General features: G+C 37.2%; 1 protein-coding gene and 2 pseudogenes across 6 annotated transcripts in view; 1 reads left to right on the top strand and 2 right to left on the bottom strand.

The window, feature by feature from the left end:
• Window positions 1-18,771, bottom strand: part of Cog5 (component of oligomeric golgi complex 5) — a 316,280-nt gene that overhangs the window by 154,653 nt on the left and 142,856 nt on the right. The gene's annotated exons all lie outside the window — the stretch shown is intronic.
• On the top strand, window positions 6,649-7,838 carry LOC110348024 (tyrosyl-DNA phosphodiesterase 1 pseudogene; annotated as a pseudogene).
• Window positions 8,226-13,482, bottom strand: LOC147829286 (centrosomal protein of 57 kDa pseudogene; annotated as a pseudogene).

Raw genomic sequence — 18,771 nt, 5'->3', positions numbered from 1 at the left:
GTACTGGCAAAGAAACAGACTTGAGGACCAGTGGAACAGATTAGAAGATGCAGAAACAATGCCAGACACACTCAGCCATCTCATCTTCGATAAAGGAGCCAAACACCCTCACTGGAGGGAAGATAGCCTCTTTAATAAATGGTGCTGGAAAAATTGGGCTTCAACTTGCCAAAGATTAAAACTAGACCTGTATCTCTCACTATGCACTAAACTAAAATCAAAATGGATTAAAGATCTAAATATTAAAATAGAAACTCTGAACCAGTTGGAACAGAGGTTAGGTAGAACCCTTGAAGACATCGGTGTAGGAAAAGATTTTATGAACAAAACCTCAGTTGCCCATGAACTAGCACAAACAATCAACAAATGGGATCTCTTCTTATTAAAAGGCTTCTTTCTGCCCAGCAAGAGAAACCACCAGCAGTGTGAAGAGACAACCCACAATGTGGGAAAAAATCTTCACCTGCTCTTCCTCAGACAAAGGTCTACTATCTCGAATCTATAAAGAACTTCAAAAGATCAGACCTCCCAAATTTAAAGACCCAATCCAAAAACGGGCAGCTGAAATGAACAGACATTTCTCAGACAAAGAAGTAGAAATAGCAAATAAATACATGAAAAAATGTTCAACATCACTGGTCATTCGAGAGATGCAAGTGAAAACAACACTGAGATTCCACTTTACTCCAGAAAGAATGGCTGCTATCATGAAATCAACCAATAACAAATGCTGGCGGGGCTGTGAGGAAAGAGGAAACCTCTTCCACTTTGGTGGGAGTGTAGACTGGTGCAACCACTGTGGAAATCAGTATGGAGATACCTCAAAGAACTAGGACTGGAAGTCCCATTTGACCCTGCTATTCTACTGCTGGGGATCTTCCCCAAAGAATTAAAAGAATCATACCACAGTGATTGATATATGTGTGCCCATGTTCATAGCAGCACATTTTGTAATAGCTAAAACTTGGAAACAGCCCAAATCCCCATCAACTGGAGAGTGGAGAAAGAAAATGTGGTTTTTTTTATAAAATGGAGTACTACTCAGCCATAAAAAATGAGAAATTAGAGACATTTATAGCTAAGTGGATGCACATTGAGGCGATACTCTTAAGTGAAATAAATAGGACACACATGTGTAAATACCAAATAGTTTCTCTCATGTGAGAAACTGAAAGTGTAAATAAGGACTAAATGTATAATAGGTCATGTGAAATAGGAAGAAAAGGGACAAAAGGGAAGGGAGTGGGAGGGCTTGGGGAAAGGATAGAAGGGAATGGGATTAATATGAGAAAATGGAAAAATAGGAGCAAAATCTTTGTAAATAGGGAGGAATCGAGGGGTTGAAGGGAGGGCTGGGCAAGGATGAAAAATAAGAACCAAGAGAGACTATGTAAAGGTGCAAATTTCCAATGATGAATGTCATTATATTGTATACCTAAAATGTACCAATGATTAGAATGAATAATCAATTATGTAAAATAGGAAGAAAAGGTCCAAAGGGGTAGGGATAGTGGGAGGGGCAGGGGAAAGGAAAGAAGGGAAAGGAAAAATGCTGAGAAATGGAAAAAATGGAAATAAAGTCTTTGTAAATAGGGAAGGGTGGGCTAGGAATGGGGAAAAAATAAGAACCAAGATGCATTATGTAAAAGTACAATTCCCAATGAGAAATGTAATTGTGTTGTATACCTACAATGTACCAATAAAATAATTTAATACAAAAAAAAAAAGAAACAAAGGTATCCCAACTTGGAAAAAAAGAAATTAAATTATCCATGGTTGCAGTGACAAAATTTATACATAAAAAACCTTAATACTCCATCAAAAGTAAATGAATTCTGCTTCAGTAAAGCAGGATACAAATATCAACATACAAAAATTATTACTTTTTAAAAAATTATTAATTTTATACAGAAATAATAAACTTTCTGAAAAATTAAATCAATCCCATTCATGATTGCTACAAAAAATAAAATGTCTGGAAGTAAATTTAATGAAGGAAGTAAAAAATTGCTACAATTAAAACTATAAAACACTGACGAAAAAATTATAGAAGTTATAAAAGTGGAAAGAGATTCTGTTTATGCATTGTAAGAATATTGCTGAAATGATCATATTACCCAAAGCCATCTACAGATTCAATGCAATTCTCATCAAAACACCAATGACTCCACAGATATAGACAAAAAATCCTAAAATTCATGTGGAACCACAAAAAATACAAAATAGCTAATGCAATCCTGGGCAACAAAAAAACAAAGCTGGAAGCATCACAACACATGACTTCAAAGCACACTGCAAAGCTATAGTAACCAAAGCACCATGGTACTGGCATAAAACACACACAAAGCCCAATGGATCAGAACAGAGAACCAATAAATTAATTTATGTTCATATAGCCAACTGATTTTTGACAAAGTGTCAAGAATATACATACAGCAAGAAAAAAGTCTAATAAACGATCCAAGCAAAATTGGATATATACTTGCAGGAGAATGAAACTATATCTCTTCCTCTCACAGTACTTCAAAAACACTCAAAATGAATCAAAGATCCCAAAATAAAACCTGAAACTATGAAATTTCTACAAGCAAACATAGAAGAAACACTTCAAACCACTGGTATGGGCAATGATTTTTGAGATAAGACCCCAAAGACATGGACAATAATGGTAAAAATAAACAGATGGGATTATATCAAACTAAGAAGCTTCTACATGGCAAAGGAAATAAGTAACAGAATTATGTGACAACCTACAGAATAGGAAAACATACTTGCAAACTATTCATTCATCAAAGGATTAACAAGAATATACAAGGAATTCAAAAGGCTGAATCCCCAAAACAAAGAAATAAAACAAAACACTTCAAATAATCCAATTATTTCATAGATAAAAGGTATAAATATACACTTCTTAGACAACCCACAATGTGGAAAAAAATCTTCACCTGCTTTTCCTCAGACGAAGGTCTACTATCTCGAATCTATAAACAACTTAAAAAGATCAGACCTCCCAATTTAAAGATCCAATCCAAAAATGGGCATCTGAAATGAACAGACATTTCTCACACAAAGAAGTAGAAATAGCAAATAAATACGTGAAAAAATGTTCAACATCACTGGTCATTCAAGAGATGCAAATGAAAACAACACTGAGATTCCACTTTACTCCAGAACGAATGGCTGCTATCATGAAATCAACCAATAACAAATGCTGGCGGGGCTGTGAGGAAAGAGGAAACCTCCTCCACTGCTGGTGGGAGTGTAGACTGGTGCAACCACTGTGGAAATCAGTATGGAGATACCTCAAAGAACTAGGACTGGAAGTCCCATTTGACCCTGCTATTCTACTGCTGAGGATCTTCCCCAAAGAATTAAAAGAATCATACCACAGTGATATATGTGCGCCCATGTACATAGCAGCACAGTTTGTGATAGCTAAAACTTGGATACAGCCCAAATGCCCATCAACTGGAGACTGGATAAAGAAAATGTGGTTTTTTTTATAAAATGGAGTACCACTCAGCCATAAAAAATGAGAAATTAGAGACATTTATAGCTAAGTGGATGCACACTGAGGCGATACTCTTAAGTGAAATAAATAGGACACACATGTATAAATACCGAATAGTTTCTCTCATGTGAGAAACTGAAAGTGTAAATAAGGACTAAATGTATAATAGGTCATGTGAAATAGGAAGAAAAGGGGCAAAGGGGAAGGAAGTGGGAGGGCTAGGGGAAAGGATAGAAGGGAATGGGATTAATATGAGAAAATGGAAAAATAGAAACAAAATCTTTGTAAATAGGGAGGAATGGAAGGGTTGAAGGGAGGGCTGGGCAAGGGTGAAAAATAAGAACCAAGAGAGACTATGTAAAGGTGCAAATTTTCAATGATGAATGTCATTATATTGTATACCTAAAATGTACCAATGATTAGAATGAATAATCGATAATGTAAAATAGGAAGAAATGGTCCAAAGGGGTAGGGGTAGTGGGAGGGGGAGGGGAAAGGAAAGAAGGGAAAGGAAAAATGATGAGAAATGGAAAAAATGGAAATAAAGTCTTTGTAAATAGGGAAGGGTGGAGGGCGTGAAGGGAAGCCTAGGAATGGGGAAAACATAAGAACCAAGATGCATTATGCGAAAGTACAATTCCCAATGAGAAATGTAATTGTGTTGTATACCTACAATGTACCAATGAAAGAATTTAATTTAAAAAATAAAACAAAACAAAACAATATTACAGCCACAAAAATAAATAAATAAATAAACACACACTTCTCAAAGGAAGAAATAGTAATGGCTAACAAACTTATGAATTAAATGCTCAATCTTATTAGGGAAATGCAAATCAATCAAAACTACAATGAGAACTTATCTCGCCCCAGTTCAAATGACTATGATAAAAAGAGCTACTATATGATTTACAATTTCCCTACTGAGTATATATGAGAGGGAATCATTATATCATAAAGATATCTAGACTCCCATGTTTATTACAGCACTATTATATATTATATTACAATACTATTATTATAGCTAAAATATGGAATTCAAGCTCAATGCCCATGAGTGGATAGAATACTGAAAAGACAAAGAAAATATGAAATTGCAATAAAATACTATTTGGCCATAAAAGAAGAAATAAAATCTTATCATTTGAAATAACATGAATGGAAATGGAGGTCATAATGTTAAATGAAATAAGTCAGGAAAAGAAAGAGGAGGGTTTTTCTATAGTACAATAGAGTAACTATTGGTGAAAACAATTTATGACATGTCAAAACTGAGAGAAGAGTATAAAATTTCCAACATACGAAGATGATTATTGTTTGAAGAGGATGAAAATGCTTATCACTCTGATTTGACCATTATGCATTATATATACATATCAAATAACCATAATATTCTCCATAAATACATAAAATATAATGTCCACATTTTTTTAAAGACAAAAATATTAAAACTTCGTACTTAGTAAATAGCAAAACACAATACTGGGACCAAATTTACAAATGGAGTTTCTGTAGGCTCAAAAGGTAAGATCTGTCTATAATTTAAGATGAGCCCCTCCCCCAAATTCCAGCAGGTAAACATTAGAAATCTAGACTTCTTTTTTTCCTTAAAAAAAGCTGATTTATTGACTCCAGTGGCAAATTTATAAAAAGTTAACATGTCTTGATCTATTCAGATTTTCATTGATATGATAATTATATGTGTACAGTTATTGCACTGATGTTCTACCCCAAAGACAAATAATCAAGGGGTTCTCTAAGGTTCAAAATTCAAACCACAATGCCTTGACTGAATAACATGATTACAAATGGGGATTGAAAAACTGCAAATGTGCATGCTTCACAACAGCTCCCTTCTATCTCTGTCACCTTCTTCCAAAATCTTGTTTCATTAACAATCTATATTCTTAAAAATGCATTTTCAATTTTATAGGTAAGTGATTTAAGAGATTATTTGGATCTTTAAAAATTTTTAAACAGTATACTGAAAAAACAATAGAAATGCATTTAATCCTAATCACTGATTAAAATACCAAAAAAGCAAACAAAAAATCCCCCCCCCTTTTATTACAGTTTAATATATTTTAATAGCAAACTTACTGGAACGGCACAGAAAGACAGACAACATTAAAAACATGTACTAGCATGTAAGACAACTCAGAAAAATATAGTGACTAAATGGAATCTACTGTATGGTAAAAATGCTACAAACACCATTTAGTTGCCGTCAACAAGAAATTTACTTGTTTTTAAAATATCCAAATGCTGGCACTGTCCAGAAAAATTTAACAGGTTTATTTATAATTGTTATAAAGTCGAACTGCTGAAACTTGTGCACTGAAAGATTTTGACTTGCATTAATGCTTTATATCACCACATTAAAATTAAAAATTCACACACAAATGAAAATGGAAAAACTGCCAATACCTGATTTCTGTCCCCTATTTTCCACTCCCAATCATGTACTTAGGTACCTTTTGACCCCATGGGAAAAAAAAAATATCTAACATTCAGAACTACCAATAACAGGAAGAAGAGAAAAATTTTTTTTTGAGAATGAAATGTTTCCCACCATAATGGACTCTTAAGCACGTTCTCCACGTATGCAGCCTGTTAACTGGATATCTTTTGGCATAACTGTTACACATTTGGGATAGATGGCACACAGGCTGGTATCTTCAAACTGGCCAATCAGATAGGCCTCACTTGCCTCCTGCAAAGCACCAATAGCTGCACTCTGGAAACACAGATCTGTCTTGAAGTCCTAAGCAATTTCTCGCACCAGACACTGGAAAGGGAGTTTACGAATCAGAAGTTCAGGGGACTTCTGATAATGTCTAATTTCAAGGAGTGCCACAGTACCAGGCCTGTAACGATGCGGCTTCTTCACCCCTCCAGTAGAGGGCGCACTCTTACGAATGGCTTTTGTAGCCAGTTGTTTCCTGGGCCCTTTACCACCACTGGATTTGCGGGCAGTCTGCTTTGTACGAGCCGTGGTACAGGGACCTCCCTTCCCCCTTCTCCTTCAGCTGGGGCTCTGCGAGCTAGAGGTGGCACTGGCGTTAAAGAGCTACGATGGTGCGGCGGCGGCTGTGAACACCCAAAAAATCCTCTTAAATATATAAATACTTAAATATATGTTGGATAAAGGGAACCCCTTCCAGTTCTACCTCACTAGAGTTTCAGGAATTAAGCCAAAATACAACTCCAAAGCCCTCCATATCAAAGATATTTTATCTCCTCTATTTGGGACACTTGTTTCCTCAGCTCATTTTAACTACTGCTTTGATGTGGGCTGGCTTGTAAAACAGTATCCACCAGAATTCAGAAAGAAACCAATCCTGCTTGTACATGGCGATAAACAAGAAGCTAAGACCCATTTGCATGGCCAGGCAAGGCCTTATGCCAACATTTCCCTGTGCCAGGTGAAGTTGGATATTGCATTTGGAACACACCACACTAAAATGATGTTACTACTGTATGAAGAAGGCCTCCGGGTCGTCATCCACACCTCCAACATCATCCATGAAGACTGGCACCAGAAAACCCAAGGAATATGGTTGGGCCCCTTGTACCCTCAAATTGACCATGGAACTCAAGGAACTGGATAATCAAAAACACATTTCAAAGCTGATCTCATCAGTTACTTGACGGCTTATAATGCTCCTCCTCTCCAGGAATGGATAGATACCATCCAGTAGCATGATCTCTGTGAAACAAATGTTTTTACCTTATTGGCTGAATCCCCGGACGTTTTCAAGAGAGTCAAAAAGATAACTGGGGACATTTTAGGCTTAGAAAGCTTCTGAGAGAACATGGCACATCTACACCTAAAGCTGAATGCTGGCCCATAGTGGGTCAATTCTCAAGCACTGGCTCACTGGGGGCTGATGAATCAAAACGGTTAAGTTCAGAGTTTAAGAAGAGCCTGCTGACACTGGGGGTGGAAAACAAAACTCCAGGAAAATGCTCTATTCCTCTTCATGAGGCTCTCTCCAAACGTCAGCAGAATCGCCTGGTTCCTTGTCACAAGTGCGAATTTGTCCAAGGCCTCGTGAGGAGTGCTGGAGAAGAACAGCACCCAGCTGATGATCCGCTCCTACGAGTTTGGGGTCGTTTTCCTCCCTTCAGCATTTGGCCTGGCCAGCTTCAAGGTGAAGCAGAAATTCTCCTCTGGCAGCCAGGAGCTTACACCGCCCCCTTCCCTGTGCCATATGATCTGCCTCTGGAACTATACGGAAGTAAAGACCGGCCATGGATTTGGAACATTCCTTATGTCAAAGGACCAGATACACATGTATACGTATACATGTGGGTGCCCTCCTGAGAATCCTAAAGCCCTGTGAAATTGGAGTGTAAGATGTTGAGCCTCAGACCCTGAATGTTCTTGTTTGTACTCAATGTTCACTTTCCTTGAAGTCTTACTTGCACCTCTATAAAACTCTGCAAAGTTTGCTCTTGTGAACCGGGGTGTTAGAATTTTAATGGCCATTACTGACATTCCTACTTTTAAAAAGTGCTACTTTGGGGCCAGGGATTTAGCTCAGTAGTTCCACCATCTGCCTCACAAGCTCAAGGTCCTGAGTTCGATCCCCAGTACCAAAAAAAACACAAACAAACAAAAAAAGTGCTATTTTCTTAACTCACTTTTATATGCTTTGGGAAGAAAGCAATTAAACTTCACGATGTTAAAAAGAAAAACAAACTTAAATACAGAAAATGTCCATCAATAGTCAAAGTATATTTAATAGTTGTATGAGAAAAATGAAGTGGGCACTTGATGCCAGGGAAGATTTAAAAATGAGCCTCTTGAGGCCAGCACAGGGTCAGAGCTCTGGCTCTGGGCAGCTGCTGTTGGCATTCAGCACAGCCCTGCTGGGGTTAGTTAAGTCTGGCCTGCCCTGGTACACAGCACACTGCTTGTGCTGCAGGAAAGGCCCTGGCAGCCCCCAGGCCTTGAAGTTGTGTTTTCTCAATGGCGCCTGAGGCCTTCACCCTCAGTGCTGCACACAGACACTTCCTGGACCCTGAGTGAAGACAGCCTCGGCTTCCCAGCTCATCATGGCATCAGCCTTGAGGAAGTACATCAGCCTGATGGTGGAGTAGGACTCTCTTGTCTAATTACTGTCTGAGCAATAATTTAAATTTACTAAAGGATATAAAGACAATCTGGAAAAGAAAATGAACATGAAAACCAAAGTAGCCTAGTTAGATTAAATATAAATATACTATCACCTACATATTTTACTAGTAAGTTACAAAACGTCAAGGGCAAAAACAGAAATTTGGAAGCAGCAAGAATAGAGACTCAGTACATACAAGGGAAAACCCCTACAGCCATGAAGAGACTTCTAAGAAGAATCTAGTAGGCCAGGATACAGGGGATAATTTGATCAGTATCAAAACAAAGGAAAAAAACCAACCAACTGTATAATATCTAGAAAAGCTGTCCATAGAAAGGAAGATGATAAAGGACTTTTTCAAACTAACAAAAGTTGTGGGGGATCAACATTAGATCACCTTTATAAGAAATGCTAATTGGAGTTCTTCAAACTGAAATAAAGGAAGCAGGGCCGGGGATTTAGCTCAGTGGTTCCACGGCCTGTCCCGCAAGCGCAAAGACCAGAGTTCAATCCCCAGTACAAAAAAAAAAAAAAAAGAAAAGAAAAGAAATAAAGGAAGCAAAATGATAACAGAAACATATAAAAGTATAACACTCACTGAAGTGCAGGCACAGTCAAATTCATAATACTATAATATTGTAACGGTTTTTAAACCAGATGTATCTTCAAGGTGAACTATAAGGGCAATTATTAAAATAATAGTAGGTGCAATAATGTATTAAGAGATATAAATACAAAAAAGGTATAAATGGTGACATCCAAAGCATAAAATAGGGGAGACCAAAAACAGAAATATTTTTCTGACTAATTTTATTTATCAACATAATAATTTCTAAAGTGTTTTATGTATGGCTCATGATAATCACAAAACAAAACTCTGTAGCATAAATGCAAAAAAGTAGAAAGGAAGGTGTCAAAGTAAATCGTTACAGGAAATTATCTAATCACTAACAAAGGCAGCAAGAGAGAAAGGAAGTATGAATGCATAACACCAGAGAACAATTCACCAATGAGTTGTAAAATCTTACCTACCGGTAACTACTATGAATGCAAGTGGATTAAATTCTCTACTCAAAAGACATACAGAAATGAAGTGGAATTTTTAAAAGCCACCAGGAATGCACTGCACACAACAGACTTGACACCTTCAGGAGCACAAAATAAAAGGAAAGGGACGGAAAAACATAGTCCATGAAAAAAAATCAAAACAATAGGTGTAGTTCCACTTATTTCAGATTAACAGGCTTTAACTCAAGAAGCTGTTAAACATGTAGACAAGGTCATTTCATGGTAACAAAGCGCTGGCTTTTGAGTGTGGGTCTGGTGTTGCCCTCTCTGCCCTCTTCTCCTTCCCTTGCTCCCGCTCCTGTTCACTAACTGCTTCACTGTGTGCTGAGAATGAACACCTCCATGGCTACACGCGAGAGCATGCCCAGGAGAAATGATAAGCCGTGTACCTGCTATGACAAAACCCATGATAATCGTAGTAAAATTGTTTCTTAATTTGAATATATTTTGTTCAACTATATTATAATAAAGAGAAACTGTTTTCCATAAAAAAATAAAAAAATGAAACTCTTCAAGAAAATGCTGCCTGTGGGCCAGCCTTGTATTTTTAAAATTTAAACCTAATATACATACACATAAAGAAGTTTTTTAAAAATCATACCACAAGTAAAAAATTGGTAACATGTTTATAAAGTACAATATACCAGTACAGTGTATTCATCTTAAAGAATGTGGCTTCTCGAGTTTTAAAAGTCCCTTGGTTTCCATTTACGTACATGGTCTAAAATTCAGTTGTGTGGCATAACACAAGAAACCTGTGTAATGAAGCCTAGGCCCTGAACACCTTCTATTAATTAATTCCAACATTAGTGAGCATGAAACCTGGAAAGTAAATTGTCAATATCTGATCAGTGAGGTACAGATTATCTGAATAAAATTTATGACCTGATGTGAGCAGTCAGCAATTCCAACACACATTACTGCTTTGTAATAAATTTTGTATGGTTTGCATGTTCTTCAATATGAAGATTTTTTGCTGCCTTTTTCTCCAGGTCTGTTTGGCAAAATTCTTCTTACTTATGGTCCCTGTGTGTCCAGAAGAACGGCTACTGTTTCCTTCTTCAAAGAGTCTTTTTGTTAGCTCTAACTTTCTTTTTCTGCTTCTCTAGCTTGTTTCTCTAGCTATGCTTGATATTTTCCATCTTTAGTTATTTGGTTGGCTTTTGCTTCCATCTTTCTCACTAATGCCTTCAGTTCACACTCTAAGCTGTCTTTCAATTCAGTGTTTGGTGATTCCTGTGTAAGTTTTGCAAGCTGCTGGTGATCAAAGCTCATCTGGCCAAACTCATCCGGTTAAGTCTAAGACTTTTGACAATTCGTTTATGCTTCTGGAAGAGGAAGGTGTTGCTGCTTTCTTCTACTACCTTGTGAAGGTACTTGCTTTGCCAAAAGAATATTGTTTACCACTAGGTCATTGCACAAAACTTTACTGTGTTGTTTCATTAGGTCCAAGACATGCTGAATGGTAACTACCACAGCATGGCTAGGACTAATGGACTTTCCAGCCACTAATGGCTTATCACACAAGCATAATCTATAACGAGGTTGTGCACCAAAACAGTTCCTAGGTCCTTTCTTTTCAAGTGGTTTTGATTTTAAAAAAGTTTTTTTCTTGTAGTGGGATCATATGAACTTGTTTTATCTTCAAAGGTAAGTCTCTTTGTTTCTAGTTCAGTCTGCAACTCAGCTGCCTTAGCTTGCATACGTTTCCTTTCCTGTTCTTCTTCATAGAATTTTGCTTCCAATTCTTGCATTTTTTTTTTCCCTGCAAGGGCTTACATCTTGGTAAGTTTGTTATATTCTTGTTCCAGAAGATCCAGCTTTACAAGTTGGCTCTGAACATGTGTTTGATCATGTTGTCGGTTCTCTTTCAAGGGTCACCCATTTCTCTAAAATAGATGTTCTCTCCATGCTTTATCATATTCCACATATACTCCATATGTTTTTCTAAAAGATTTCATTTATTTTCTGCAGCTAGCACCTGAGATGTCAGTTCTTGATTGTGCTTTGATTCTGCATTCTTTGAATTCTCCCTTTCTTGTATCTGTTCATCTAGTACTTTTTATATTCAACTGTTTCTCTAGACAGTTTTCACACTTTTTTCTACCTGAATCCTCTCAAGTTCCAAGCATTGAATCTTATCTTGAAGATTCTTTGGAGCAGAAAATATGGCTCTGCTATTGTTTTCTGGATAGGCAAGTGTAGGCTTATTTGGGGAGCATTGTAGTACTGTTAAGGAAAGGTTTATCAGGTGTATATAATACATACGGAGATGAAGAACGATGAACCATATTTCCATTAGACTTTGATAGTTCAGCTAAGATATTCGAGAACTGAGAATCAGAAGTCACGGACACCGATGCCGCCGCCGTCTTTCTAGTCTCACAGCGCGGGCCTCCGCTGACTGGGTTCACTCAGAGTTACCGAGGGCTTCTTCAAGATTCTAGAGCAGCCCACCAGGGGCGACCCTTAGAGGAACCCCAGATGGAAAGGGGCAGGGTGCCGCTGCCGCCGGGGTGCATCCCCGCCACATAACCCCACGGGGACGCCCACACTCAGAGCGCTCCCGGAAAGGGAAAGCTAGACTTCTTAATCTTTGACAGATCAACTGATAAGAGTATACTATTGGTATTTGTTGGGCCCATAAGGAATGAAGGAGATTACAAACAAATTGTTGTTTGTTGACCTACCTAGCTAAAGTGTTCAATATTGTCAGGAACTTCTTTGTGAAGCTTAAGAAAACGTTTAACCTCCATAGAGTTCATTTAACACAAATTCACAATTTTTTATTACAAAAGTAAAAAGAGTTCATAATATAATCACATACTGTGTGCTATGTAGGCATTTACCTATTGAACTTTAATTTTATACTGTCATCTCAGAAAAGCCTGTCTAGATTATGTTGCCATGGTACTTTTGGCTGATAAATGATAAACACCAGGATTTTACTGAGGAGGTTTCTGCCTTAAGAAAAAGGCAAGTCCATGGATGTTTAGTTACTATCATCAGCAACAATTAAAACAGAGGAGATGTTAGCCAGGTACTAATCCCTGAAAGAACTGATTGAGGAGACCCTCTTGTCTAATGACCTCCAAAGACAAGTAAGTACATCCTCCTCCACCCTAAGCCTCCATAAAATTCTACACTTGTTTACTGAGAAAGCTTGTAATTCACAAGTTAAAGGGATCTTGCTAATTAAAATGTCATAATTTCACTGTGGGGGCCTGGTATCTATGGTGATGTAGGAACTCATCCAGATCAAAATCTCTACCACCTATTTTTGAAATCTAGTTAAAGCCTGAAGTGATGGAGAGCTTGCTGCAAAAAAAAAAAAAAAAAAAAAAAACTACCATAAGGCCTTTTCTCACTCTTTGTCTGACTCCTGTCCATGAAAGATTCAGGGAGTGAGTGGAAAACAGAAAGACAGGAGTCAGAGAAGCGCTGCAGGTGGCTGCCAAATACAGTTCCGTGCTTGTGACAAAGACTGCCTATAGAATGTTTTTTCTAATGTGGTGATACACTATGCTTCCTCAGAAAATGTGCTCTAAATCAGTCCTTCAAAAGTTTGAAAAGAGACAGCGATAGCACTAGAAATCTTTTCCGTATGGAGATAAGAAGGCTGAGGCTAGAAGTTTACTTGCATGTATTTTTATGCATTAAAAAATAATAGTTCATCTGTATCTAAATAGTCATTTATTTGCTGAAAATTTTATAATGTAATAGTAGAGATTTTGTAATATTACAAAGCTATTTAAAACCCACAACTGAATACAGCGTACTATACAATTAATTTGGAAAAAAGTATAATATCAAATAGGTTTTCAACACTTGCTAAAAAATTTTGGTTTAAAAAAGTGCTAAATAAATTATATAAATTTTCATTTAGTGACAATTGTTTCAGATAATTAAAGAATGGCTATTTTCTTAGTCTGAGCCGGTATAACACAATACCATAAACTGGGTGACTTTTGAACAACAGGAATTACTCTCAGTTCTGGAGACTGAGAAGTCCAAATCAAGAGGTATCTGATGGGGTATCTGGTGAGGGGATGCTTTCTGGGTCATACAAGGATGTTCTTTTGCTGTAATCTTATGTGGCATGAAGTGTAAGAGAGCTCTCTCAGCAAAATGAGAAGTGGGATGAAAGCAGAAGGTTAATGGAAAAGTGGAGAAAGTTTTTCATAAGTGTACTAATCCCATTCATGTCGGTCCCATCCTTTGGATCTAATTAAGGCCCCATCTTCTAATATCTCACCTTAGGAGTTAGGATTTTAAGCAATAATTTTGGAGCTAAGAAAATGAAAACATTCATGGTATAGCAGCCATGCAACAAACTGTATCTTCAAGTTACAGTTAGATGACTATTATTGTTATTTCAGTAAGGCTGGAATACAATAAAGTGGTGAAAACAGCATCCATTTCCTTAAGGTAATTCAACTAAATAATAACATTTTGATTCTTTAAAAAATCTCATCGACTTATCAGCCAACAACCAAATCTCTTGTGCTGTTTTTAAATTTTATAATTAAGCGATACTGAAAATTATGGTCATAATTCATAATATATACTCAACAAAAGAGGATCAACTCTTGATAGATTTATGTCAAAAGTTGATTATTAAATATGATGCATAATTTTCAAAAGTTCTCTGTTTATGGAACATGTTTTCAGGCTATGAGCCTGTAAACTACTTAAGACTGTAACATTTCACAAATGTATGTATAGTCCTTAAAAATTAAAGTACTATAATTTTATCTTTTAGTCTATATTTATAATAAATATTAATTATGAAGTTGATTATTTAGTGGCAGCCTCTTTTCTAAGAAGAAGTAGAAAGAGTAATCCAGGCATTAAAAGAGTAAGTACAAGGGCCCTTAAGAAGGAAGGAAGATGAGATGTGAAAAACCAAAGAAAAGCATGAGACTGAAAGGCAGAGTACAGAGGAGATGGGCATGAAACATGTGCACTGAAATACGAAGGAGCCAGTAGTGAAGGGGAGAGGATGACAACATAAACAAGAGGTAGAAATACGAACAGGATAAGATTCTAACAAAAGAAAAAGTGGTGTGAGTGCCCTCTCTGTGAAGGAAAAAATAAAGGGCATCTGCTCAGAGCAAAACTGTGGGAAGAGGGACTTGACAGGGAGGTTGACAGAAAATTAGAAATGGGTAAGGTAAAGTTCAAGGTAATAATTTCAGAGCATGGGGAAAAAATTTGATGAGAAAACAAAAATTCTGAGAAATACTGAGAGACCAGTTAAGATTAGTCATATGAAGACTTCCTAAAGAAATTTTGATACTATAAAAATTCCTTTTTTAATATGAACTGTTGCAGATTATCAAAAAAGTTTCAATATAATTACCTAAAAAAATCAGAATAAACTGGTCTTACTGGGGGCAGGGGCAAGAGCATTAGATTGGGATGGCCACTTGCCAGCTGTGTAATCTTTAATTTCCTAACCTCTCCATGTCTTTATGTCCTTAACAATAATGAAAATGGGTAGTTATATACATATTCTTCATTTGCTATTGTAATTGAGATAACAAACCTAAAGTGACTAACACAAAGCCTGGCAAAGAACAGGCATTTGATAAAGGTTAGTTACGTTCTTAATCCTAAACTGGCTGCTGGTATAGCTGGTTAACATCGCTGTCTTGCTGCTCTCCAAGAAGATAAGGCATTAGCTCCAAAATACAGGCACTTTCCATCAAGACACCTGCTTCCAAGAATTATTATCCCAGTGGCATCATTATTAAGGGTTTAATTCTCTCAGCTCTGCAAAGCCAAAAAAACAGACTTCATGAAAATAACCCATAAAACCAGGTCTGAGAAAAGCAGATACACATAACCAAATTCAGAAATACTTTTATAAACATACCAATTTATAGATGACAAGTGTGGAGAGCGGTGTTAGCCATAGAGGATCCATGTTTAATCTTACCCTCCATAATATAGAGCAAGGAGACTATGTTATGAGGAACCACGTACTTGCCGAATTAGATTGCCCTGGAACGTGATGAACGTTCTGTAAGCCCGAGAAACAAGGAAGCCCATGAGGGTGGGGAATTCCCAAAGAACTGGTAAACAACGAAGCAGGTGTTTTGGATAAAGGTCATGGTTAATGACCTAACTCACTGAGTGTATAAAAGAGAGGTGAAAATAAACTTGCTTGCTCGGTCTTGGGAGCCCTCCCAACTATCTCTGTGTCTTTCTTTAAGGCTCGGTCTTTGTAGGCCCTCCCGTCTCTCTGTTTCTTCTTTCTCAATCCTCACGTCCCCACTCAGGTCTTGTTCGACAGGTTGCGGCCGGACCGCGACAGACAAGTACAGTAAACCTAGATAACTGAATGAGAACATTAATATTTGCTGATCAGTACATCCTTTAAGAAAATTATGCAGGAAGCTGTTATGCACTAAATGTTTGCATCCCTTTTCAGACTCATATGTTGAAATCCTAATCCACAAAGTGATGGTATTAGGAAGTGGGGTATTGGGGAGGTGAAGGGCTCATAAGGGTGGAGCCCTCATGAACAGTGCTTATTTGCTCTTTCCATCTTGCGAGAACATAAGAAGGCCATTTGTGATCCATAAAGTTGGTCCTCACCAAATACTCAATCTGCTACAGGCTTGAACTTGGACTTTCATATTAGTCAGTTTTACAACAGTAGGACACAATACCCAACACCTACAACTTTGAGGAGAGGTTTAATTTGGCTCACAGCTTTAGGGTGTTATGGTTTAGCTCTAAAATAACCACCCAAAGAAGTCTCACTTGTTCAGATGTGACTGGATCATGGTGTTGCTATACTCATCAGTGGATTAATCCACTGATTAACTATGGGTGAATGTGCTATTGGGGGTGTGGAGCTTGGTCAGAGGAGGCAAGTCACTGGAAGTGTAACCTAGAAGGGTGTGTTCTTATCCCTGGCTCCTCCTCTCTCTGTCTGCTTCCTGCCTGCCATGAGGTGAACAGCTTTTCTCTGCCAGTCCTTTCTTACCACTCCATTTCTGTCTTGGAGCCAGCCAGCCATGGACTGAATCTGCTGAAACCATAAATCAAAATAAATCCATTTTCTCCTTTAAATTGCATGTTTGGATATTTTGTTCCAATGAACAAATAAAGAAAACTGGTATCAAAATAGGGGCACTGGTCTGATTGTACTTGATCATGTGGTTTAGAAGCCTTTGGAAGTGATCTGGGGGAAGTTTGAAGATAACCGGCTAGAGAAGCCCTAGAATGTTGTAAGGAGTGCTTGATGGGTGATACGGGTCAGAGCTCAGAAGACAAGAATACTGAGAGGAATACAAGAATGCAGAGAAGAAAGGCCAAGCTCATGAGGTTTAATTTGGGAACCAGGACTCTTATTTTTATTTTTTTGGTACCAGGGATTGAACTCAGGACCTTGCACTTTTGAGCCAGGCAGTGGCACCACTGAGTTAAATTTCCAGCCCTGCCAGGACTTTATTTTAAACTAGAGTAATGAATGTTTCATTCTGGAAAAAAAAAAAAAAAATTTGTCTACATCTTGTCAGTGTCATAAGATTTTGTATGAGGCTAAATTTTAAAAAAAAGGTGTTGTAATAATTAATATGGAGGGAGAAATATTAAGGCAGCCACATGTTCAGGAGGTGGCATGGGTACTCCTGGCTGGTATTAGGCAGGTCTATGATGAAAATGAGGTACAAGATGTAAAATAGTCAGTCATAGCTTGGCCAGAAAAGAGGCACCTGTGAAGTTGCAGCCAAAGAGATTGTGGCTGCTGAAAAGATTATCATTAAAAGACGCCATGTGCTCTGCATCAGAACAAGAAGAAAGATGCCTTGATGACAATTCAGGAAATAGCAAGACCTGACCTATCTCAATCAGTCTGATACAATTCAGCTTAACCACCACAATTTCCAGAATTGTGAGAAATACGTCTCTGCTGTTTATAAAGCACCCAGTTTATATCATTTTGTTACAGCAGCCCAAAGGGACTGGGCAGAAACCAGATTAAACTCAGGTCATTCATCTACATAAGACAAGTGAATTGGGCAGTAATAATTAATTCAATGAATTATATAATATGGTCAATACCCTTGCAAAGACACAATAGTCAATCATAGATTGAGGCCAGCCGGTCAACTATCATGATAGATCATGTTTCAAAATAAAATCTATAAAACAAGCAAAAAAAATCCCAAACATTGAACATATAGCTCAGTGGGATAGCACTTCCCTAGCAAGCACAAGGCTGTAGGTTTGGGGTGGGGGGTGGCTACACTCCCTTTGAACCATGCTGAGACATACAACATAATTATAGCTCTTTGACTCTTATATTTCTAAGAATTATGCAGACTGCTGCACATCTACCCATACAGACATAAGTTTTTTCTTCTATATCTAAAAAACAAGAATCATCTACTTTAATCACCTTTTCATCCTAGTCAACATGAAATAAAACTGTTAATATTTAAGAAATATTCATTTCCTAAAAGTTTGGGAGTTCCCTTTTATTTTTGCATGAATTTAAAAAGTGAAGTAAAATGGAATTTGACAAATGTTAAAATGGACTCAAACAGTAAAATATTTAAAATACACTTCAGTGCCTTAGAAAATATTTTCTTTAAATACAGAAGAACAGAATCTTTAAAATAATCATCCTTTTTTTTTTTTTTTTTTTTTTTGGTACCGGGGATCGAACTCAGGACCTTGCGCTTGCAAGGCAGGCACAATGTCACTGAGCTAAATCCCAGGTCCAATCATGCCTTTTTAATATGTTATAATCACCTACCATTTTGGAAAATAGTATTTTAATTTTACAAACGTTGGTAATTCTTTCTTTATATAATTACTTGGTTTGATTCCTGTCACTCTAAAATACATTAAAATATTAAGAACTGTATAAATTAAAGATATACACAGACACATAGTCAATCTTCAGTAACCACAGGGGATTGGTTTCAGAACACCTCAAGGACACCAATGTCTGTACTGCTCAAGTCCTTATATAAAATGGCATAGTGTTCACATGTTTACACATATCCTCCCAAGTAATCATTTTTAGTTTACTTAAAATGTAAATGCTAG

Source organism: Heterocephalus glaber, unplaced genomic scaffold, assembly GCF_053883595.1.
Source record: "Heterocephalus glaber isolate CG9 unplaced genomic scaffold, H.glaber_assembly_v1.0 deba00000676, whole genome shotgun sequence".
NCBI classification, from domain to species: Eukaryota; Metazoa; Chordata; class Mammalia; order Rodentia; family Bathyergidae; genus Heterocephalus; species Heterocephalus glaber.
Note: the sequence above shows the minus strand (reverse complement) of the source record. Positions and strands in the feature narration are given on the sequence as shown.